Genomic DNA, 14,586 nt, shown 5'->3' with positions numbered 1-14,586 from the left:
CATGTCTTCTTTATTTTGTTTTTCTGTTTAGAATCTATCGATCTGTCACGCAATATTCTCATCAATTGGTATCAGAGCGGGAGACTGTGTAATACATACGCATCTCTTCTGTTTGAAGAATCCTTTAGGGTTTCCGCTTTTATCAATATATAGAAGCTGTCTTCTTCGCGTCGACGGTATCTCTTGTGTTTTATAACACCCTGAGTTCAACTTTACAAGTCTGATTCTAGCAGATTCAAAGAAAAGGTTCATAATGTCTCACGACGACTCTCAAATTAATCCGATCAACATCTCCAACAATATAGGATCCACTACAAGGGTTCCCATTCTTTATACTCAAGATTATGAAGTATGGGCTATCTAATCTCGGAAGCAATAACATTGGGTCCGTTTGTTCACTCTGGAATGAACAGAACAGTCAAGACTCAAAAAGAGTACAACCAACTCTTGGCTGACGTAGATAAGATCCCTCAAGACGAAAAAGACAAGGTGTTATGCAATGTTAAAGCCATGAGGATGATCAGATTCGCATTGCAATCTGATACTTTTCGTCTGGTAAGTTCATGCACAACAGCTAAAGAAATATGGGATAGGTTGAAAGAATTGTATTCAACTGATGAGGATCTAGAGCACTCGATCCAAACCCTATTGCTCTCTGAATTCGGTGCTTTCGAACAAAAACCTGAAGAAAAGCTCATTCAGACATTCGATCGCTTCAATCATCTGCTCAGCAAGATGATGAAGCATGGTATTGAAAGGAAGGTGATTGAACAAAAGGTTACCTTCATGAATGGATTAAGGCCCAAATGGATGGAAGTGGTCTCGACTATGAAGGCTCAAGAGCAATTTAAATCATATTCACCGGCAAAACTGATGGGTATACTCAAATCTCATGAAAGCGTGGTGACGAAGGAAGCGAAGGTAGTTTCGGGTGTGGGTTCACTGGCGGCCCTTGTTTCTAAGAGCAAGAATGTAGCAGACAAAGAGGAGGAATCTAATATTTCAGAGTGTGATCTGTCCAATGAAGAATATGCTATGATGGTTACAAACCCAAAGAAGTTTGCTCGCAGAAAGTTTCAGGCCAACAAAAACCGAAACTGGTAGGGAAGCTATAGCTTAGAAAAGGTGAAAGAAGAAACCAAGAACACCACTCAAAAGGACGACGAAAAGAAGGAGAGTAAGGTTGTGGGAGACTCAGGGTACGATTGCAACTACTGTTATGGGAAGAACCACTTTGCCAAGGATTGCATGCTAAGGAAAATGGCTGAGAAGAAGGATGGTGAAGATGACGAAACTTACTACATGAGAAAGCTGGATGAGATAAAGAAGAAGAAAGCAACTAATGTTTAAATGAATGCTTTGATTGTGCAGGAAAATGTCATTGATGATGAGTTCGGTGGAGTGGAAGTTTGGTCTACAGACTCTGAAGATGAAGAGGTACCCAGACCCTCGCATGGAAGAGCCTATGTGGCGAGAGAAGGAGTTGCTGAATCGGTTGGGAGATGCTTGATGGTTACAACCGAAAGTAAGCATGAGGAAGCGAAGGTTAAGGAAGACAAATGTTTCACTGCCAAGCCTATAAGTGAAAAGATCAGCGATTGCGATCAGTTGATCAAGAAGGTACAAACTATCCTAGAATCTCATAAAATACCAATAACAAACTACGAAAAACATTTAAATGAATTAAAATTCAAGTTTTCTATCTTAAGTGGCAGTCTTATGCAAACTCGCTTAGCAAATTCTAACCTAACTGACCAACTCAGCAGGGAGTCTTCCAAGAGTGAGGAGAGAAGGATGTGGATTCAGCAGAAGGAGTTAGAATTAGTTAGGGCTAGGGACGAACTTATTTATGTGCAACGAGACAATTTGAAGTTTTTAAAACAAAGAAATGTTTTCTGTTTTATTGCTAAGCGCTTATATACTAATATCACCCAGTTGCATTTAGATTGTGAGATAGGTAAAAAGATTCATAAAATGATTTTGCCTTTCCTTGAATTTAAGGAGGACGAAGTGATTGCTGAATGTGAATCTATAATGTCCTCAGATGAGCTTTCACTGACATACAAATATGGACCGGACAAAATTGAATCCTTCATTGAGTCCGAAGAACATAAATGCATGCTTAAGAATTTGTTGGACGAAAACGACAAACTAAAAATCAAGACTGACACTATACAGAAGTTTGACTCATCTAACGCCAAATTAAGTTCAGAAAATAAAATAAATTTAGATACCACTTCTGAATTTGATGAGGACAATGAGATGAGTGAAATCTCTGTAGAAGATGAGGACGATTGTTCATAATTTCTTAAAAGCGAACCCGATGAAGCAAAACCACTCATATCTGAAAATTCGGTTGAATACGCTCGGTTATCAAAGGACAAATCCGAGAAACTCAAAGAAAAGGCAGTTGTTTATCAGAAGGTGCAAACTACACCAAACCAAGTGTATGCAGTCACCAGAGTAACTAAGAAGCAAACGTCGGAGTTGACCTCAATGGTTGACAGAGATAATGCTGAAGGTTGTGATAACCTCTTCTGGTCCGCTCCCAACGATAATGCAGATGAAACAGTTGGTCTGTCAGAGCAAACCTCATGGAGAGTTAAGGGACGATATATTCCCGAACCACTCAACAATCCCTCAAACTTTGATAAACCCAGTACAAGTGGTACAAAAGACATACCAAATGAACCACTGAAAGTTACCAGCGATTCATCAACAACAACCGGAGCTCATGAGAAGAAAAAGAAACCTAAGGACAACATTCACTTGACTCGAGAGAAACTTGCTGAACAGAAATGACAGAGGAACAAAAGATACATGAAGAATCTCAATGAGAGAAAGCAGTTTTGGCAATCTCAAAACCCCTCTTATGTTCGCTCTGAAAAAGCTTCTAATCTCAAAAAGGAACCATAGGCCAAGTCTCATTCTTGCAATCGATGCCAGTCATGCAGTCCGGTAAACCGAACGACCAGTTTCGATACAAATTCTAGTAGTAACGTGAACCGAAAGTCAAGTTTCGGTCCCAAATCCCATCTTCCTCACTCTCAACCAAAATCCAACTCTGTGAAGGATGTCAAAGGAAAAGGAAAGCTGCACTCAGATTCTGAAGTTCAAAATACCAAAAAGTCAGCTAAACCTAGGACTCCAAAGAAAACCTTAACTATGAAACCAACTAACAAAAACTCACTCCAGTTAAAACAAGATAAAAATAAAATCAAAGTTTACACCATCAAACGAAAAGATGAAACCACTTTAATAAAAAGAACATATATGGTTGATCTTTCTGTTGCAGTTCCCTATTATATAAAAGACTCACCAGGGCCCAAGAGAATTTGGGTTCCTAAATCTTCCTAATTTTGCAGGTTATCAGTGACGAGCAGTTTGACGAAGAATGGCATATTGACAGTGGCTGCTCTCGTCACATGACTGGAAGGAGGGAAGAACTAAGGGAGTTTCGGTCCCTAAAGGATGGTAGGTGTGTTAAATATGGAAACAACTCATACGACACGATCAAAGGGTATGGAATGATCACCAATAGAGAATTTTCAATACCAAAAGTTGCCTACGTGGAAGGATTACAGCACAACCTCATCAGTGTTTCTCAACTAGTCGTGGGAACCGGTTTGAAAGTCTCGTTTGATGATGAGGGCTCAGAGATAATTGAAAAGAAAAAGAAGAAAGTTATGTTGAAATTTAAGCGCAAAGGGGATATGTATCCTCTAAATCTCAACCCGATAAAAGGAAAGCCAACATTTTGTTTGTTGTCGAAGGCGAACTCAGATGAAAGCTGGCTGTGGCACCGAAGACTATCTCATCTGAACTTCATAGATATTAATAAACTGGTGCTTGGTGATCACGTGCGTGGTCTTCCTGTTCTCAAATTTGACAAAGAACATTTGTGTGCAGCATGCGAGATGGGCAAGCAAAGCTGAGAGAGTCACCCTTCTTGTATCAATACAAAGATCATAGAACCTCTTGACCTACTGCACATCGACTTATGTGGTCCTTCGGCTATTGAAAGCTTCGGTGGTAGTAAGTTTATACTTGTTATTGTAGATGATTGTTCTCGCTTCACCTGGGTTTTCTTTCTTAAACAGAAATCAGAAGCCACTCCCAAGCTGAAAGTTTTTATCAAGCAAGTGGAATTCCAGCTGCGAATGGTGGTAAGAAATATAAGAAGTGATAATGGGCTAGAGTTCAAAAACAAAGACTTTGAAGAATTTCTGGCAGAAAAGGGAGTAACTCACAATTTCTCTGCTCCCTATACTCCACAACAGAATGGGATCGTTGAAAGGCGAAACCGTTCTTTATGTGAAGCGGCCCGAACTATGCTGAGCTGCGCTTCTCTTCCACTATACTTCTGGGCTGATGCAATTGCTGCTGCATGTACACTCAGAACCGATCCTTCCTCAACAAGCGATTTTCCATCACTCCATACGAGATTTTGAATAATCGTAAGCCCAATGTAAAGTTTTTCCACGTATTCGGTTAAAGATCCTTTATTTTCAACTCCATATAGAACCGAAACAAATTTGATGTCAAGGAAGACGAAGGGATCTTTCTTGGTTATTCGCTTACTTCAAAAGCATATAGGGTTCTGAATAAACGCTCGAAGAAGATTGAAGAAACCTACTATGTCACTTTTGACGACAATTATGTGAAAAAAATACGAACAACTGAAAGTCCAACGGAGGAAATCTTTCCAGAATCAGGTCAAGTCTCGGTTCCTATTTCCAATCTGTTTGAAGAGTACATGCTGCTCTTTGACGAACCAGAGAAGGCGATTCACTCAGAAGCGAAAAGCAGCAGATAACAAAATCGATACCTTGAATAAAATCATCGATGAAGCTGGTAAAGACATGGAAAGCGAACCTCAACAATCAACTGAGAAGTAGACTCAAAGCGAACCTACTGCATCAGGTGATCATCCAGCTACTGATGACCCTCCAAGAGTAAGCACTATACTCCAGGGGGAGGGTTCGTCTACACCAAAAACACACGACATGCCTTTCCAGGGGGAGAATCCATCAAAAATCCCAACCCATGAAGATCCATTTGAGGGGGAGAGTACTGAACCTGACATAGGATTCGGTTCGCCATTTGAGGGGGAGAATGAAAATGCAAATGAAGAAGGCGATATGTAAGAACTGGAAGAAGAAGTCAATGCTGAGCTGGATCCTATCTATGATCCAAATTACCCTCCTCTAATAAAATGGACAAAGGATCATCCTAAAACTCAAATTATTGGTGAATAATCTGAGGGTGTTCTCACACGCTCTCAAATGAAGGCGAAGCAAACTGCTTTATTCTCTAAAGTAGAATTCTGCATGTTTAATTCGTTTGTCTCTAAAGTTGAACCGAAGATGGTAAATGCTGCTGTTGATCACTCTAATTGGGTGCAAGCTATGCAAGACGAACTCCATGAGTTTGAACGAAATCGTGTTTGGAGACTGATTCCCACACCAAAGGATGCATCTGTAGTCAGTTTGAAATGGGTTTTTAGAAATAAGTTGGATAAAGAAGGTAACGTCATTCACAACAAAGTGAGACTGGTGGTGAAAGGATATTGCCAGGAAGAAGGAATAGATTATGAAGAGACTTTCACTCTAGTAGCAAGGTTGGAATCAGTAAGAATCTTTCTGGCATATGTTGCACATAAAAACTTCGAAGTTTACCAAATGTATTTAAAATGTGCTTTCTTGAATGGAGAACTAGAAGAAACGGTATACGTTGAGCAACCACCCGGATTTGTGAACGAGAAGTATCCTGATCACTGCTACGTTCTGGATAAAGCAGTCTATGGATTGAAGCAAGCCCCGAGAGCCTGGTATGAAACTCTTACACGTTTTCTTAAATTGTCAAAGTTCAAACAAGGTTCGGTCGACCCAACCTTCTTTCGCAAGAAAGAAGGCGAACACTTATTGATTGTTCAAATTTACGTCGATGACATCATCTTCAGCTCCACGAATCCTAGCTTAACAGCTGAATTCAGGAGGTTGATGGAGACTAAGTTTGAAATGAGCGCAACGGGTCCGATTAACTTTTTCCTTGGACTGAATATAAGACAGGGACCAGAAGGCATCTTCATTAATAAGGAAGCATACATGAAGAATCTGTTAACGAAGTTCGGCATGACGGGAGATTCCAAAATAAAGGTTCCAATGGCATTTGGCACGAAGCTGACTCCATATCTTGAGAAACCGGCTGTTGATATGACTCTTTATCGTCAAATGATAGGATCTCTAATGTATCTAACAACGAGTAGACCAGATATAATGTTTTATGTCTTCTATTGTGCCAGGTTTCAAGCAAATCCTAAAGAACCTCACATGCTTGCAGTGAAAAATATCTTCCGTTATTTGAAGCGAACCTCGTCTCTTCGTCTTTGGTATCCTGCAAAATCCGGCTTCTTAGTTCAAGCTTTCTCTGACGCTGATCTTGGTGGATGTGGATTCGATCGAAAGAGCACAACCGCCGGGTGCCAGTTTCTTGATGGAAAACTTGTCAGCTGGCAGTCAAAGAAACAAACTTGCGTGTCTCTTTCCACAGCCGAAGCTGAGTACATCGTTGCAACATCCTGTACATCACAGGTCATATGGATAAAAAGCCAACTTAGAGATTATGGCTTAAGCATGAAAAAGATCCCTCTCTACTGTGACTTTGAAAGTGCGATTCGAATATGTCACAATCCGGTGCAACATTCCAAGAGTAAGCATATTGCACTAAGATAACACTTCATTAAGGACCACGTTGAAGATGGAAATGTTGAAGTTCACTTCGTTCGGTCCTCAGATCAAACTGGCTGACATCTTCACAAAGGCCTTACCAGAAGCAAGCTTTAACAAGATACTCCAAGGCTTGGGAATGATGGAAGATGAGTCAGTACCGAAACCCCTTTCTTCTCACTAAAATTGAACAAGCGAAATAGAGCGAATGCTCAGTCTATTTCGGCTCCTAAATTTTCGGGAACCGAAATGAACCGAACGCTCGATCTATTTCGGTTCTTGAATTTTTCAAGAACCAAAATGAACCGAACGCTCGGTCTATTTCGGCTCTTGAATTTTTCGGGAACCGAACTGAACCGAATGCTCGGTCTATTTCGGCTCTTGAAATTTTCGGGAACCGAAATGAACCGAACGCTCGGTCTATTTCGACTCTTGAATTTTTCGGGAACCGAAATGAACCGAACGCTCAGTCTATTTCGCTTCATCTTTTCTAAGGTATGGTTTCGGTTGTATATTTTTGTAAAGCTTTCTTATTCTCTCGGGTGTTTATATTTAGTGTATATTTTCTTTTCTTATTATTTTTCATAAATTCCAAAAATCCAAAAATATTTTCCTTTCTGTTTTTATTATTTTTCAGAGAATCCAAAAATCCAAAAATATTTTATTTTCTGTTTTTCTTATTTCTCGGAAAATCAAAACCTACAAAAATATTTCTATGTGTTTTTAAGTTCTATCTCTCAATTCTAAAAATCAATTCAAGTTCACAGATGCGAAACACAATGATGATGGGGGAGGTATAACATTCTTATCTATGTACTAGCTTAGAGTCCCTAGAAGCATGCTGCTACATGTAGACCGAAGCCTCCATGACTCTGAGTGAAGCCTTAATGATTCGATAAACGCCAATAGTTTCTTCCCAATCAAGCTGTTAAATATCACTCAAGTCAGGAGCTACCTTACTCTTCTCATAATGAGTTAAGAGTTTTCTGCTTTGTCACTCTCAATTCGCAGAGGTACTTTCGGCTCCTTAACCACCTCATTTTTCTCCATCCAGTTTCGCTTCACTATCGTAACCCTTGAGACTCTCACAAATTACCACTGAGGTTTATGCTTACGCAATTTCTGCGTTGATGATCTTAGTTTCGTTTACCACGAGCTAAGTGAAACCCAAAATCCAACACCTTGAATGAATTGACGGTGAACGCTCTAATGTTCAACCTATTACTTGTCACCTCACGGAAATCTCTTTTTATTTTTTGCGTGATCTTTATGAAACTGTCTAACACCAGGACGTTTCTTCCCATAAGATCCAGTTTATTTTTGTTTTGAGATTTCTAAAATACATTCAGTCACTGAATATTTTATCAAACCTACTTGTTCAACAGGCCACATCGGTCTCACAAGTACTTCATCCAACTTTCGGTCTTATCTTAAGTATCGATGTTCGGTTGAAGGTAAACTGCCCACTAAAGCCTTTAATTGAAAAGATGTCTTTCAATGTTTCTTTACAAACATTTGATTGTAATTCACGGGAAACCACACAGACACTTCTCAGTCTCTCTTGACTTTGAAGGAAGATATTCGTGCCCGGGATCCACAGTTTCGTGTCAAAATAGACATCACTTAAATCCCACAAATATTTAGCTTTATTTCCTTTTCATTGGCACACTCTAGCACGAAGATCTTTATGATTTTCCAAATTCTTGTTTGTGATACGAATGGCACTTTTCAGTCTGTGCTTTCGGCTCTACAAATATGGTTGATCGCTTTTGTATGACGTGAAAGGATAATTCTCGTTTACGGTGGTGTTGATTTATTTAATAATAAAAATAAAATAAGGGTGAGTCAGCATGAAGTTGAAACGGTTCAAAATTTGAACAGGAGATAATGATGAAAAGGCGAGTGAATTTGAAACGACACCTAATTTCACGCCTGCTGACGTAACCAGGCTGTCAAATCCCGCTTTTTCTGGCGACGTTTCAGAGATCGAATCATCATCACAAGCGGATTTTTCTCTCTCCTAGCGACGGTATAAAAGGTTTTCTCACACCTCTTGGGCTACTTTACCAAATCTCCTCTTTACCAAATCTCCTCTCTCTCAAGAACAAATCGGCGATTTTTCTACTGTTCATCTTCTTCTTCCCACCTACAACAATGGCTGAATCTTCATCAGTTTAGAACACTCCACTCAGTCTTCTCTTCTGACCATCAAACCCAATCAGAATCTGATCATCGAACTAAACCCATTTGTCTATGATTTGTACATGCTGCATATGGTGGAATGTATCACGTCTACTCCACTGCTGTTTACGATAAAGCTAAGGAGCGTATCTTCTTCAAGATCGTCAACCAAAAGATGTTGATTTCAAGAGCTAGGTTTTGCTCGTTGCTGCGTATCGCTGTTGCCGACTCTCTGATTAACCCAAATTCTATTACCACAACTCAGCTGTTCTCCATGTTCTATGATATGGGGTACGCAGAGCTTCTCACAACTGTTACAAAGTTCAATAAATCTTGCCTTCCTCCTCACTGGAACAGACTCTTTACTCTCCTCTCCAAGGGCTTATCGGAGAGGGTTGTTGTAACGCCCGCAGATCCGTGCTAGTCAATTTAGAGATAATAGGGGTCGAAAACGACTTTTCGACAAAAGATTATTTAGAATAAATAAACTTACCCAAGTTGTAGAATATGTCTCAAGGGTTCCGTACATATAAAGAACGCCGAAATCCGAGTTATAACGAAGAAGTTATGACCCGTCGAAGTTTTACGGCAAAACCGGCACGACACCGGGAAGCATGAGTAGTGAATTTACGATAGAGCGAATTTTAGCCTTAGCGATCTAAACGAAAGTCGTAGAAAACGTTAAACCAAGAACATACAAAAAAAGTACGCCCAAATCTGACTTCGTATGAGGAAGTTATGAATTTTCTAAGATTTGGCATAGCAGTGCACGACCCGAAACTCGAATTTTAGATCGAGCGGTTTTTGCCCTACGCGACCTAAATGAGAATTGAAGATCTCATTAATAGGAACTCAACGGTAAAAAGACAGACAAAAACAGAGTCCGTATGTAGAAGTTATGAATTTTACGCGGACATTTAACAGTATAATCTCCTCGTACTGTTAAATTTAAGATCGGTCGAGAATTAGCCGACGGAGTCAAAATGAAAGTTGTAGATCTTATTTTTACCTACACGTGGATATAACGAACGTCAAAAACGGATCTCGTATACGAAAGTTATGGACGAAGCTTAGTCTCTACTTTTCGAGCGCGGCGAATTCGATACAGTTTTGTAAATCCGAGATAGAATGAGAATTAGCCAACGAGGTCTAAATGAAAGTTGTAGTACTCGTAAATACCAAAGCGTGGATATAAATAACGTCGGAAACGGAGCTCGTATGCGAAAGATATGGACGAAGCTTAGTCGCTACTCTTCGTGCGCGATAAATACGATACAATTTTTATAAAGCTGAGATAGAAGGAGAATTAGCCGACGGGGTCTAAATGAAAGTTGTAGTACTCGTAAATACCATTGCGTGGATATAAAGAACGTAGAAAACGGAGCTCGTACGCGAAAGATACGGACGAAGCTTGGAGGCTACTTTACTATAAAATTCCTATAAATAAGAGATGAACTCTTCATAATTTCTTCACACCATAAGCCTTTCTTTCTCTCTCTAACTTCTCTCTAGCCTCCCTAAACCCCTCCCAAGTCTAGGGAACCTCCCTAGCACGAGAAGGAAGCCACAGAGCGCCCGACGGCTCCGAGAAGAAAAGCTTTCGGCTCAGGAACGCTGCTCCAAGCAAAGCCCGGTTTCTATAAAACCCGCTGTAAGTGAGCTACGCCTACGCTATTTTTAATATAGCTTTTATTTAATTATAGTAACGTTATTAGGAACTTATAATAAGTACTTGGGCTATTATTATGGGTTATATAAGTATTGTTTAACGTTTATATAATAGTAATAATAGCTAGACTATTAATTAGTCTCGGCGAATAATAGACTAAACTCTAGTGGTAATAATACTAGGTTTTGTCGAAGGAAATTATTTTTTTTAAGAAGCGAAGCGCTGTCTGAGTTTAGAATCACCACCTTATCAAGTGAGTGCATAGTTACTTTCATCTTACACATAGATATGAAGTATTTTATATAAATTACGTGCTATGTGTGCATATAACCTGTATACTTGTTATATATGCTGGATGAACGATTTTATACATGTTTTAAATGATTTAAACTGTATACATATTTTATATCTACAAATATGTTGGGTATAACATGGGTAGATGAAGGATGAGAGATAAAATATGATATGAGTGAACATTGGCAGCTATGGATTTAGTGCCTATTGAATAAACGTTGGTAGCTATGGACTTAGTACCTGGTGGATAAACGTTGGTAGCTATGGACTTAGTACCTAATAGATAAACGTTGGTAGCTATGGACTTAGTACCTATTATATAAACACTGGTAGCTATGGATTTAGTACCCGATGAATGAACTTTAGCAGCTATGGATTTAGTGCTTTACGAATGAGCATTGGTAGCTATGGACATAGTGCCTGTCTTATAACCCTGGAAGAAAGGGACTTCGGAATAAACGAATAGATGACTCTTAGGGTAGACCCTTGAGAGTAAGGAAGATAATGGGGATGGGTAAATGGGGTTGAATTTTTTGTTGATTAAACATAATAATTATATTATTGTGCGTTGAAAACCCTATGTACTCACCAGGTTTCCCAACCTGACCCACTCAAGCTTATTTGTATCACAGGTGTCGATATGAAGCTACTTTACACTGAGAGATTTAAAAGAGATGTAGACCACCAGTGTAAATGAATGTAAGTTCTGTTTATGCTTATGTTTCTGTATTGACGATGACATCCCAATGTTTTGAAAATGAATGAAATACATTTCTTCGGAAATGATTTGATAACGTATTTATCATGTTTTTCTAGCAACAAATTCCGCAACATTTTTATTAAAAGAGATACTCTAATTTTTATAAAGCATAAACAAAAATCGGTCTTTTCTGGCTGTGAAAATGGGGATGTCACAGTTGCAGGTTCAGATGGAACGAGCAGGGCATTCATGACCCTTTTATATGGTCTATATCATGGGATAAATATGGATTACGGGTCAATTATCTGGTCTCAACTCGTTCAGAGTATAATCTCTTCTTCCAGGCACTCTGAGATCTCATGTTCTCGATTTTGGACTATCGTCACTCGTTGGGTGATGGAAAAGTTTAATGTTCCAATAATGGCGGATTCCCTCATGTCATCGGTTGGTACCTTTCACACGACGAGGATCCTTGTCTCAGATCCCTCCAAGTTTGCCTTTATTGGTTCAATTCCGGAATCAATGTAAAGATGTGTTTCCCCTGAAAGCCAGGTCATCAATGAGTACAAGAAGCTAACTCCTTCAGGCCCACGACAGCTTACTCCCAAGATGCAAATCTCGTTGGACGCTGCAGACAAGCCAAAAAAACGAGGAAAGAAGTCTGATAACAAAGGGGAAAAGGTCAGTCAATCCTCCAAAGTTTCTACTCCTAAGAAACGCAAGTCTGAGCAAGCAGCGCCTACTGCTCCAAAGAAACGAAAGACCAAGAAGCAAGCTCGCAGACCGAAGTCTCCTTCCCCATCTACCAGTAACCCTGAGTATGTTCCTTCTGACGGCCAGCCTGAACCTGAGTCAACTGACGACGAAGCTACTAAATCTGAAAGTCCACCTAGAGGTAATTCACCTCCACCTTCACCAACTAATGATAGTAACCGAAACTCCCCTCCTCCATATTCGGTTCCTATTACTATCACTCCTTGTCCTCCACCTATCTCATCTACAACTGCAACCTCCATCCCAATTCCAACCCCACTGTTCACTACAGTTACTACGACAACCACTCATCCAACCGAACCTAATGTTCGTGTCAACGTATCTGATACGGGGGCATCTACTTTCGGTTCTGATCCTCCTGTTACCTTAGCAGCTTTATCCCCACCTCCATCACATGAATCTGAACCTATTCTTGGCGGTGAAGACATGGAATTTGACTCCACTTACTTCAGTCCGTATCGAGTACAGAGTGATGTCGATGATGACGTTCCTGTGTCCAAAAAGCATCTCAAGGCCATGAATGACAAACTTGACCGATTGCTCTCTTCCTCTTCTGCCAGTGCATACTCGGAAGCGGCACTTAAGGCACTGTTCGAATCCGTTGTCAAAGAGCATGACACTTCTATCTCCAGTGCTGCTAAAGCGATTGAAGCCTCAACCTCCGCTTGTCAGAAAGCTTAACTTGCAGTTGAAGCTTCTACCAAGGATTGCAAGCAGGCGACCGCAAATGTCGAAAAACTAACTTTTGATGCCCAAATATTTCTCGATTCTCCTCAAGCTGCCGCGAAGAAGAATGCTGAAACAGTGAACGCTTCGGTTGATAATCTTACGCGTTCACTGGCAGCCGAAAAGAAACATCTCGAGGAAGCTCGCTAATCCATTCAGGCTGCTAACAAAGAGCTTCATACTTCAGTTGATGCTCGGCTCACTCAACTTTAAGCTGAGCTTGTTGTTGAAAACAAGATTATGGATGAGCTGGATAAGCGAACTTCACCGCTTAAAATTCAGAATCTCAAGCTCAAGACTGCCAACCAGGAGGTTGCAGACTTAAAAACTGAGCGAGAAATAATTAAAAGTTCGGTTGGTGATGTCCACTCCATTCTACTACACCTCCTGGGTTTCCATGACTCCATTCTTACCATCTTTATTCGACGCCACTTGGCTGAGAAGTTGAGACCTGCTATGAATATTTTGAGCAGGATCGAGGGTGTTCCGGAGTCTGTTGTCCCTCCGAAACAAGGGGGAGATAATGTTACTCAGGGCAAGGGCAAACCTCATCCACCTCCAAAACCGAAAGATACTACTGAGCCGAAGGGTAATGAAGCTTCGGGCAGTATGAAGGACAAAAGGAAGAAGAAAATTGGTGATGATGATGTGGATGAAAATGACGATGACGATGATACAGAAGGGAATGCTTCTAAAACTGAAAGTATGAAAGTCAAGCCCATTGATCAACAGATTCGGGAGAAGATTCAGAAAGAGAAGGAACTTCTTAATAAGGAGATAAAGGCGAACGAAATGCTAGAGCAAAAGAAGTCTATGTTTCCTGAATGGACTATGGATTCGCTTCTGAGAGAGGTAATCGATGCTCCGAGCACTCATTGGCTCGAACCGGTTCTTTCGTTCGGGCTTGAGAACTCCAAGGACTCACAGTTTGACATGCCAATCACCCGAAAGGCGTTCATTTTTCACTGTTTTGAGTCGACGGCTGGCATTCCTTCCCCAGACCCGAAGGTCGATTGGGATTTGCTTGAGTATTATCTTGAGTTTGCTCAGCCATAATACCTGACCTGGAGTAATCAGAAAATCACAACGGTCAAGGTGTTGAAACCTACTTCGGCAGGGAAATTCATCAACATCAAATTCAAAGTGACCCGAGGCTCTATTTGCTCGGTTCATATGATTTCCCTTGCTGACCTGCCAAACCTGAATCCTCATGATTGGATACTTCTGAATAACATTTTTCTGACCAATCAACATGAGTATCAGCCTATTATCGATCACATCAAGCGAATGCTCGTATGCTATATTCATGAAGTCACAAAGATGGATTAGGAGATCGCTTCTGCCATACATAAGAAGACCACTATGAAGCCGATAGGGACGGTAAGTGATGTCAACATGACGGTTAAGGGAAAAATTGACCCCAAGTTTCACACTGTCATGTTCATTAGGGGCGAAGGTCAAAAATGCCTGTTTCCTCTTATTGACAAACACCTATTCTCCAACGCCTGCTTGGA

The sequence above is a fragment of the Lactuca virosa genome, chromosome 7, assembly GCF_052849685.1.
Source record: "Lactuca virosa cultivar CGN04683 chromosome 7, Lactuca_virosa_CGN04683_v6, whole genome shotgun sequence".
Taxonomy (NCBI): domain Eukaryota; kingdom Viridiplantae; phylum Streptophyta; class Magnoliopsida; order Asterales; family Asteraceae; genus Lactuca; species Lactuca virosa.
This window is presented reverse-complemented; position numbering follows the sequence as displayed.